This window comes from Lucilia cuprina, chromosome 5, assembly GCF_022045245.1.
Source record: "Lucilia cuprina isolate Lc7/37 chromosome 5, ASM2204524v1, whole genome shotgun sequence".
Lineage (NCBI taxonomy): Eukaryota > Metazoa > Arthropoda > Insecta > Diptera > Calliphoridae > Lucilia > Lucilia cuprina.
Window position 1 is genome coordinate 50,470,762 of NC_060953.1, and position 11,121 is coordinate 50,481,882.

The following is an 11,121-nucleotide window of genomic DNA, read 5'->3' on the forward strand; positions in this document are numbered from 1 at the left end:
CAGTTCTAGTTCAGTTCTGGTTCAGTTCTAGTTCAGTTCTAGTTCAGTTCTAGTTCAGTTCTAGTTCAGTTCTAGTTCAGTTCTAGTTCAGTTCTAGTTCAGTTCTTGCTCAGGTTTAAACGATATTTGTAATAATTAAAAATATTTGCAAAATCTTTCTGTTCTCTTGATATCAAATTCAGTAGTTCCATCAGTAGAAGGATATTATTATTATTTAATATTCTTTTTAAAACATTTTCTCCATAAAATTTATAGTTTCAAACGTATATCATGCGATTTGAGTACAATGATTTTTTTGTAGGTCTGTATTATTATGTTCAAATTCATAAACTTTTTTATGTTTTGTATTAATAATCTTCCCTAAAATGTTTTACAATTAAGGATAAAAACCTCAAATACGTATACTTTTCAATAGCTAATTAAGCAACAGGTATTTAAGTGTTATTTTCTCTCCTTTAGAACCCAAAAAATCGAAATAAAAGTAAAATAAAAACGCTTTTTATATAATCACAACACTTTAAGTTAAAAAGTAAGAACGAAAAATATTTAGAACACGAAGAAAATAAGAATTTGTAACTGTTGCACAGTTGAACATTAAAAGCTCTATATGTAGTTTTTCTTTGCTTTTCTTTAGCTTTTAGCAAATTGTTGGCTTGCTTTTTTTTTGCAGCCATTTGTTTTTGCTTCTGTTTCTCCAATACATACGTTAAAAGAAAAAATCGTTAAGAAGCATTTGGCGTTGCAAAGTCATTAAGTATAATTGACGTTATGGCATGATTACCAAATACGACTACAAGAACATAAATACTTGTTCTATACCCGGTCGTATACCAGCAGTTTTTGCTGGGAGTCAATGCCTTTGAATGTGGCAGTAATTTTTTTATCTTGGCTTTAGTTTGAGATCATTTTCTCTGGAAAAATGTTAATCGTCACTTTGATATATCCCAGTGATTTGGTGGGATGTCAGTGTCCACTCTACTGTTTCTATGTAATATAAAATGGAGACACTTAGCAATTTTTTTCTAATACTGTTAAAATAATTAATTTATGTAAATGATACGTAAAATCACTAGTTATAAACAGACATTTCGAACTGCAGGATAGTAGAAAGAAAGCTACAAATATAGTGAAAACTATACACAAGAAAACTATAACTTCAAAGTATGTACTTGTGTTTAGTAGGTAACATACTTAAAACACACATAGGTTTTTTATTCTAACTATTGTATAATAAACCACCTTCATACACAGCAACTTACTGCAGTATTTTTTGAAAACTACTTTTATACAGGTTTAGTGTTTTCTATTTCGAAAACTTCATTTTTTATTTTGTTTTCTGTATGTGAGCCAACAATATGTAACCGAACATACATACATTCATTTCAAATATGTTAGTATGTCGATATTTAAGTCATTAACAGAGGCGTGTGCACGTTGTTTGCTAAAAGGATAATTTTTTTTTATAAAAAATTGTTTTAAGAAAATAAACTTTCGAAACAGTTCTATAGAAAGAATTTTTTTTAAGTAATGCAAATCTTCTACAAAAAAGATACACTTTTGTTAATATTTATAGTTAGAGAAATCTTCAAAAGTCTTCCTCAGGAAGATAGAAAGAAATTTTCTATCAAAAAAGTTATTTTCGAAAAATTCTTCCTTAAAAACTTTAAAATTATACATGTTCTACAGAAATAGAAAATATTTGCTAAACCCCAGAAAAACTCTACTTATCCGGTAAGCAGGAAAGAAAGATTGAAACCATGTCTGTCCGTCTGGTATGTTGAAAGCACGATAGAGTCCGAATAAGAAGTGCTAAGAATCTGAAATTTTGCATAAATATTTTTTATTAATGCAGCTTCTTTGGTATTCGGCCATATCGGTTCATGTTTTCTCATAGACTCTATATGAGTGACCCTCCCGAAAAACAGTATAAACAGTATTATATGGTTTAAAAAAATCAGTATGTCAATGAAATTCTACATAAAGAGGTTTTATATGCAAAAAATCTCCCTAGCAAATTTTATGAAAATCGGTTCAAAATTGACCCTACCCCCCATATAAGGTCCCTCTCAGAACACTCCTGAAATGAGTGTTTGCAAAATTTTATAGGTATCGGCCCATAATTGACCCTACTCCCCATTTAAGGTTCTCCTTAGAAAATAACTTTAAAGTTTATAATTTGCTTTCAGTATATCAACGAAATTGAACATTGAACATGAACAATAATTATGGAAACATAAATCTCTCTGCCAAATATTAATAGGATCGGTGCATAATTGTTTGATTTCGTGCTCATAACTTCGACATAAACAAGTATTATAAAAACATTAGTCTAACTGTTTTTGAGGATCGGTCGATAACTGACCATAGCCCTTATAAATGAAAATATCTGCAAAATTTTCTATAGGAGATATTTTTGAAAAATTTTCTATAAGAAAAATTTTAACTAAAATGTTTTACAAACACAAATTTGCAAAATTTTATTTTGTAAGGAATATTTTTTATCTAAAAAGAAGTGTCTGCTAAAGATTTTATTAAATTTTCTACAATAAGAGATATTTCTATACAATATTTAATAAAATAAGAAGTATTTGCAATTTTTTTGATAGAAAGAGACAATTCCGCAGAAAAGAAATTTATTTAAATTTTCTATTAAAAAATATATTTTCGGAAAAGTCTTTAAAGAAAGAAATATTTTCTACATAAAAAGAATTTTCTGCAAAACTATTTTGGAATATAACTTTTCGTAAAATTTTGTATAGAAAAACTAATTTTAGTAAAATTTTCCATAGAAAAAGGCATTTTCACAAAAGTTCCAAAGAGACATATTTGCAAAAGGTAAATTTCGCAAAACTTTCTATAGAAAGAGTAATAGAAACATAAAAAATAGAGACTTTTGCAAACATTCTATAGAGAACAACATTTTTTTTATAAAAAATATATATTTTTTTTAAATTTTCTCCAGAAAAAAAAGTAATTTTGAACATAAATATCCTCAAAATTTTCTATAAAAGAAAACATTTTTGGAAAATGTTCTATAGAAAGAGAAATTTATTCAAAAAATTTCTGTAGAGACAAAATTTTTCTATAGAAATTGAAATTTTGTAAAACTGTTTATAGGAAAATAAATTTCCGCAATATTTTTACCCTACATTACTATAGTCGAGAGGCTATTATACGTTTGTGCTGATGTTTGTATCACCCAAAGATATTTGCCATTAAAATATACCAATCTTCTCAGAATCGATTTAGATATGTCCGTCTGTCCGTTCGCTTAGTAAGATTGCAAATTTTCTATATATCTTAAAATTTTTGTCCTAATCTTAATATTTTTAACACTACGTTACTGTTTGTTACCATTTCTATATAAAGCTGTCTATGTAGGTTTATATGTTCATTTTGCCATTCTCATTTTCCAGAATCGTTTTGCATTATTTATGATCGACTAAAGTTGTATTAATCTTCAGTTTTGTATGGCATAAAGTAAAATAAATGATGTTGTGTGCAGCTTTCATTACAAACACTGCTGTTCGTACTTTAAAGATGTACAACAATAAAAAAATGAAAAGAAAAAACAAATACAACAACTATATTAACAAGATGAAGAAAACTAACAACAACGACAAGAAAATATCATGACAAAACCAACAACAATAGGAAAAAATGGAATAAAAGTGAAATAGGCTGCATTAAGTATAAACTAAGAAAAATAATGCTTATACTTTTACGCAAACAAGACACAGTGGAGCGAAACGAAAAAAAACTGCTAATAGGTAAATACTGAGGTTTGCTGTGGGTGGACATAATTTAAGTGTCATGTATTAAAGAACACAAGCCATCTGTTGTAAGCATGAATAGGATCTTAGTTGAGGATAAAGAGGTCTAATTTCAAAACTAGGACTAAAGTGAATCAGTAGTTCGGGCTATAAAGTCAGATTTCAATTGAAACACTTTGGTTTAAAGCTTTTTGTTGATCTGTTTTACCATGTACTGCCAGACTAATATCAGCATTCAAATACACCAATTAGAAGCAGTTACACTTAGAAAATATAAGACCCAAATGTGGAAACCATCTGGACACTAGATACATTATAAAACCGATATCAAAAAGTTTTAACCTTAAAAATGCGGTCATTTAATTGCTTTAATTACTTCTTACTCTAAATACATTAATTCTCTTAGTGTAGTCATTATATTTTAAACTACATACTCATTTCTCTATGGTGCAATTAAAGTTGTTTTCTTATTGGTTTTATTTTTACTGCTCTCTCTCTAAAAACGAAAATAAAAAAGTATCCTTCTTTTTTAATGTGTGTATATGTATGTATGAAAAGTATTAAGTCCTAGAGTTAAAATGTATGATTACGTTTTCATTCAACCATATACATATATGCACATATGTACATATGTATGTACATGTGTACACATAAATAATTTAATATTACGTGTGCATGGTGAAACAGAATATATAACAAGATGCTTTCTTTAACAAAAATGTTCTTACATACTGAAGAATACATACATTTGCCATTTAATGTAGGTAGTTTAATTACCGAAAATAAAACAGATACACACACACCTACAAATTCTAGAAAAATACATATATTCCAATTTGCAAAGTAATATCGATTTTAAAGTATAAAAATGTTCTACAAAAATATTTTTTTTTTTTGGAAATTTTCTGTAAAAAATAAAAATTTTCTAAAAAAATTCTCGAAAAATGTCTTTAAAAAAATTACAGAAATCAAAAATTCTTTATTAATAAATACTATGGAGAATTCTTTATGAAATATAAATTTTTTCTAGAATTCTTTACGAAAATTTAACTTTTTTGAAAATTTTCTATAAAAATTGGATTTTCTTAAATTTGTTTATAAAGAGAAAATTCTCTAAAAAAATTTTCAAAAAATTATTTATCAAAAAATTCTCAAAAATTGTTTATCAAAACAGAATTTTCTCAAAAAAATTAATTTTCTCGAAAAATTTCTATCAAAGCAGAATATTCTCAAAATGTTCCTACAAAACAAGACAAATTTCTTGAAAAGTTTCTATCAAAAGAGAATTTTTTCAAAAAATTTTTATCACAAGAGTATTTTCTCGGAAATTTTCTATAAGAAGAAAATTTTCTTTAATAAGATAATATTTCCTTAAATTCTCTATGAAAAGGGAATTTTTTCGAGAATTCTTTATGAAAAAAGTATTTTCTCGAAAATTTTCTATGAAAAGAGAATTTTTATAAAGAGAAAATTCTCTAAAAAAATTAAAAAAAAAAATTGTTTTTCAAAAAAATTCTTTAAAAATTGTTTATTAAAACAGAATTTTCTCAAAAAAATTAATTTTCTCGAAAAATTTCTATCAAAGTAGAATATTCTCAAAATTTTCCTAAAAAACAAGACAATTTTCTTGAAAATTTTCTATCAAAAGAGAATTTTTTTTAAATTTTTTATTACAACAGAATTTTCTCGGAAATTTTCTATAAGAAGAAAATATTCTTTAATAAGATAATGTTTCCTTAAATTCTCTATGAAAAGGGAATTTTTTCGAGAATTCTCTATGAAAAAAGTATTTTCTCGAGAATTTTCTATGAAAAGAGAATTTTTACGAGAATTCTCTATTAAATAAGAATTTTCTCGAGAATCCTCTATGAAAATAGAATTTTCTTGAAATTTTTTTACAAATAGAAAATTTTCTAAAAAATTCTCTTAAAGATGTTCAATAATAAGAGAATGTTCTCAAACAATTTCTAAAAAAAAAGAGTTTTCTCGATTTTTTTTAAATTTCTCAGAAATTTTCTTTCAAAAGATGATTTTTTTCCAGAATTCTGTAAGAAAAGAGAAATTTCTCGAGAATTTTCTATGAAAAGAGAATTTTCTCAAGAATTCTCTATGAAGGGAGAATATTCTCGAGAAACCTGTATGCAAATAGAATTTTACCGAAAATTCTTTATGAAAAGAGAATTTTCTTGAGAATTCTTTATGAAAAGAGAATTTTTTTGAGAATTATCTATGAAAGGAGAATTTTCTTGAAAAAATTTCTATAAAAAAAAATATATAATTTTCTCAAAAATTGACAATAAAAAGATAATTTTTTCGAAAATTTTCTATAAAATGTTCTGCAACAAGAGATTTTTCTCGAAAATTTCCAAAAAAGAGAATTTTATAGAAAATAATCAATGAAATAAAATTTTCTTACAAAAAAATTTTCTCAAGAAGTCTCTTTAAAAAAAATTATTCGAGAATTCTTTAAAAAAGTAAACTTTTTTGAAATTTTCTAGAAAATTAGCTTTTTATGGAAAATTTTCTAGAAATTTTCTATAAAAACAAAATTTTTTCAAACATTTTTTATAAAAAAAATTTTCTTGAACATGTTCTGTAATAGAAAATTTTCTTGATATAAAATATTTCTCTTTTTATTGAAAAATTTATTGTTATACATAAAGTTATTTTTCATTTCGTTTGATAGTGGTTAACATTAAGTCCAATATTTAAATTAGTTTTAAATTGATGTCTTATTAAAAAAGGTTTCTTTTGATAACTCTCAAAATAAATGAAGTAATTTTACCCCTATCTGCAATACTAGTTCAAAAATTTATGTTTCTATTTAACTCCCTCTTTAAATAGATTACAACACGTCTGCTGATCGTAAGATTAATTTTTATGTTAAAAAAAACGAGTAGTTTACGCTGATCATCTTTAACTCATTTATTTTGTCTTCTTTATTCTTGTGCCTCATTAAATTGATGCAATAAAAATTAAAACACATATTTTCATTTTTATAATTTAAATACAAACAATAATAAAGTATAACAATTACGACAGCAACAACAACGGTCATTTGCCTTTCTTTAATAAATTTTAATAATATATTTATTTATGTGTGAAAGATAGAGAGAGAGGCAGAGAATGTGTGCGTGCACATAAATTAATTTACGCTGTAAGTGAAGAAAATATACGGAAAAAATGGATCTTACAGCGACCATAATAAATAAAGAAATGTACGAAAAATATGCAAATACAAATACAATTTTATAAACAAACATACGGAAGTGTAATGTAATGAAATAAGTAATTATATAGATGCTAGTTATAAACAGTGTGCGACAAAATTAAGGCCTACATAATAATGTTTCTTATAACAAATTTCGATTTTACTAGTACCTTTTTAAATTTCCAACTTAATTTACAAATCAATGAAAATCCTTAACACATCTGGGTATTACTGATAGATTCTTGAATATTTCAAAGACTTTATCTTGATTATAACATTACACTGTTTTAATCGTCACGCGATTTTATAGTGTCATATATTTATTGCCAACAAACGGATGAAATAAATTAAAATTATTTCCTACTTCTTTAGCACCCTCATCATTACATTTTGTAATTTAAAAGTAAGTTGGAAAAAATTCTCTTTTGAAAAAGACTTAAGCAAGAATTGCATTTAATTATTTAAAAGAAAAAAGGGGGTTAATATCATTGAAAATATAAGTATGTAACAGTATGTTTATAGTAATGTAAATGTATTAGGGAGGATTCTTACAACGAAATTTCAATGATTGCAGAATTTTTTATAAAAAGATAAATGTTTAAAAAATTTTCTATTAAAAACAACAAATTTGCGAAAATGTTCTACAAAATAAAGGGAAATTTTCTATAGAAGAAAAATTTTTTAAAAGTTTTCTATAAGAACAGACATTTACAACAATTTTCTATAAAGAAGAGAATTTTTCTTTAGAAAAAGTTCTTCAAAAATGTATAAAGGAAATATTAGTTTTTAAGAAAAGTATCGTCAAAAAGAAAAAGTAGGAAAAAAGAATGTAGAGGTAGAGTAAGAAAGTAAAATCGTCAAGGAGAAAAACAAGGCAAGAAGTTATCCTACTTAGTGCGAATTAATGATTCACTCCCAATCAGATTGACGAATAACCGCAATACGACGATTCGGTTGAATATTCGACAAATCGGATAGCTAGCCAAAGAAGACCGACCCAAGAGTTCAATTCTCTGATATGCGCCAAGGCAGGACAATTACAGAGAATGATGCGATATAGTTTCCTGTTTATCCTTATTCCGACAGCTTTTACAGAATGCATTGAAAGGAAGACCAATACGTTTAGCGTGGTTTCCGAATCTACATTGACCAGTAACATCCGATACCAGCTTACCTAGCTGTAGTCTATAAAGAACAAGAAGATTGTTAGACCTGCTTGATCCGTATGTGGCTACGGCGCTGTAGCTATTGAAAAAGTGTGCTAACACGACCATCGGTCACGAACAATATAGAAGCAGTTCTCATCATAGAACTGAACTATTTCCTGTGAGCTAAGTGAGGTTGCAGCTCTTGCAGGAGTGTTAGTAACATGTTGTCCTTCGTGCTCCCGTGTCCTCTGACCCAAATTAGGGTGATGTTCGAATGTTTTGAAATCTCGTTGAGAGACGTCTGGTATTCATGGACTGTTCATCATGTGGAAAATATGTCAATTAGATATTTAATAGTAGCTCGATAGGTAAAGATACTGATATCCCTATTAGAAATCCGATGGTACCTAATCCAATTTGACGCCCTCCTCCTTACAGCTGATAATTCATCTTGAAGGATATTACATTCATCACTACATACCAAACTGAAGATGTTAACTCCATTCTTCGTCTTGAATCCGTATGTATAAACACAGTTTTATTGAGACTCTTGTATCTCTCTCCTGGATACAATAGTCAATAGATCATGATCTTCGTGTTACCTATTGAACATTTGTTCTTAGTTGTGGCTATTAGACAAAATCTGGCGGCAGTTGACATAGCCAGTTGTTGGGTAGAAAGTCAACTGAATTCCAGTTGAGCACAGTAAACAACACCTTTATGGGTATTGTAATGAAAAGCGCAGAAGATCCCATGACCTTCGCAAAGTGTTGCTTAAGAGGAGCCTTTTCAAGCTCATGCCACCAGACAACCACACCATAAATTATTGGTTCAATATCAGCATCAAAGAGCAAGTGAACATTAATCGGGTATAAACCCCATCCTGCTTCTATGGCCTTTCTACAGATATAAAGCGCCGTAATGGCTTTAGATAATCTTGAAACCCCTTTTGTACTCCAAGATAGGTTCCAATATAGGATAATTTTCAAAGATTTTAAATAGAAAGAGAATTTTTGCATATATTCTATAGAAAGGGATTCTTTGCATATTTTCTAGAGAAAGAAAATTTTCTATAGAAAGAAATTTTCAAAAATATTCTATAGAAATAACTTTTCAAAAATATTCCACAGAAAGAACTTTTCAAAAATATTCTATAGAAACAGAAAATTTCTTTCGAAAAATAGAAAAATTTATTTTATTTTTTTAATAATATGTTAATTTTTAATGATTTTTAATAAAAATAGAATTTTTTAAAATATTTTTATAAAAATATATTTTATGCAAAATTTCTATAGAAAGAGATTTTTAGGAAATAATAAGAGAGAAGAAATATCGTAAAATTTTTTTATAGAAAAGAAATTTTCAAAAAATTTTCTATTGAATATAAAGTTGTGATATATTTTCTAAAAAAAGGTACATTTCTGAAATGAATAGGGTCCTCTTTATAATACTTAAGAGTAATATGTTGCATTCATTTACATTATTACTATACATACATATACGTTCGCCGATATATATACGTATATATGTATTTATGTATAGGCTTTCAAGTAAGTATATATAAGTGTTGTTGTGAATTCTTGTTAATCTTACTTTATTGACTACTTACACTTTAATTGCACTTAATCCGTTTTTATATTTTTTTTTAATATGCTCACATATACCCTAACACATACAGATACTTAAAATTACATACGTTTGTATTTATGTATGTACATATATCTAGATGCATCCATACATCCTTTTCAACAGTTAAAGATTGTCATAAGCCTGTATACAATATGGTCTACTTAACAGGGATTTTAAATGGATAAATACATGTGAAAATAGTACAAAATTTAAAAGTATTTATAAGTGAGATGCAGAAGGAAGATAATGCATATTGAGAAAAATAAATGTATTTAATGTAAATGGGTTTGTACTATAAGCCAATTTAAAATATTCTTACAGAAGTAAATTGCAAAAATATTTCAACATATACATACGTATGCATAAGAAGGCCTTAATCTTGTGTATTAACAGTTTTTTTTTTTTTTCAAAAAACAAAATTGAAATTTTAAAATTATTTAAATTATAATAAAAATGCTTAAGGAATGACAGAAGTTTAATGAACGATAACGCTTAAAAGCTAAGAGCTCCATGACGACTCTCTTAAAATACTAATCTAAAAAAAGTTAGACTAATTAACTTTATATAAATTACTTAAATTAATTGCATAAAAATATTCCAGAAATATTTCCTTGTTTTTTTTTTCTATTTCTTAAAAACAGGCATTAAATATTTATAAAGTAATAATAATCATAATATTAAAGTGTTTGTCCCAGAAAAAAAAAAACAAATCCATTTAATAATAGTTCTTAAGAGACAATTACCAATATTATAATACACTTTGTTGACTATACTAATACTTGCTATAAATAAAAATATCTACAAATATAACAGTTTACTGTTACTACTTCTAACATAAGTATTTTTCTATAATAATTTATCAAATACACCTGTTTCTTATGTCCTCAGTAACGCCTTAAAATCAATATCTCGAAAAATATAATAATAATTGTAAATGTATTTGTATTTGTACGAGTATGTGTGCGTTCTATAAAGGTGTAAACATTTATATGAATGTACTATATATTATTTATATATTATTAGGTGTCAGTACAATAAATTAATAAATTTTTACGAATTGAATAAGCCAAAGTAATAAAAACAATAACGCCTCCTGCTTACTTCCTCATGCTACTTTAATATACAATAAAATATTTAGTGACATGTCTATGACTACGAATAGATTTATGTTGAAATTGTAGGAGTGTGTAAAAAGGATTTAAGGGAATTGATATAACCCAGCAACAAATTCGATATCCTTTTGAAAAGCGAATGTTCAGTTCTAGTTCAATTCTAGTTCAGTTCTAGTTCAATTCTAGTTCAGTTCTAGTTCAGTTCTAGTTCAGTTCTAGTTCAGTTCTAGTTCAGTTCTAGTTCAGTT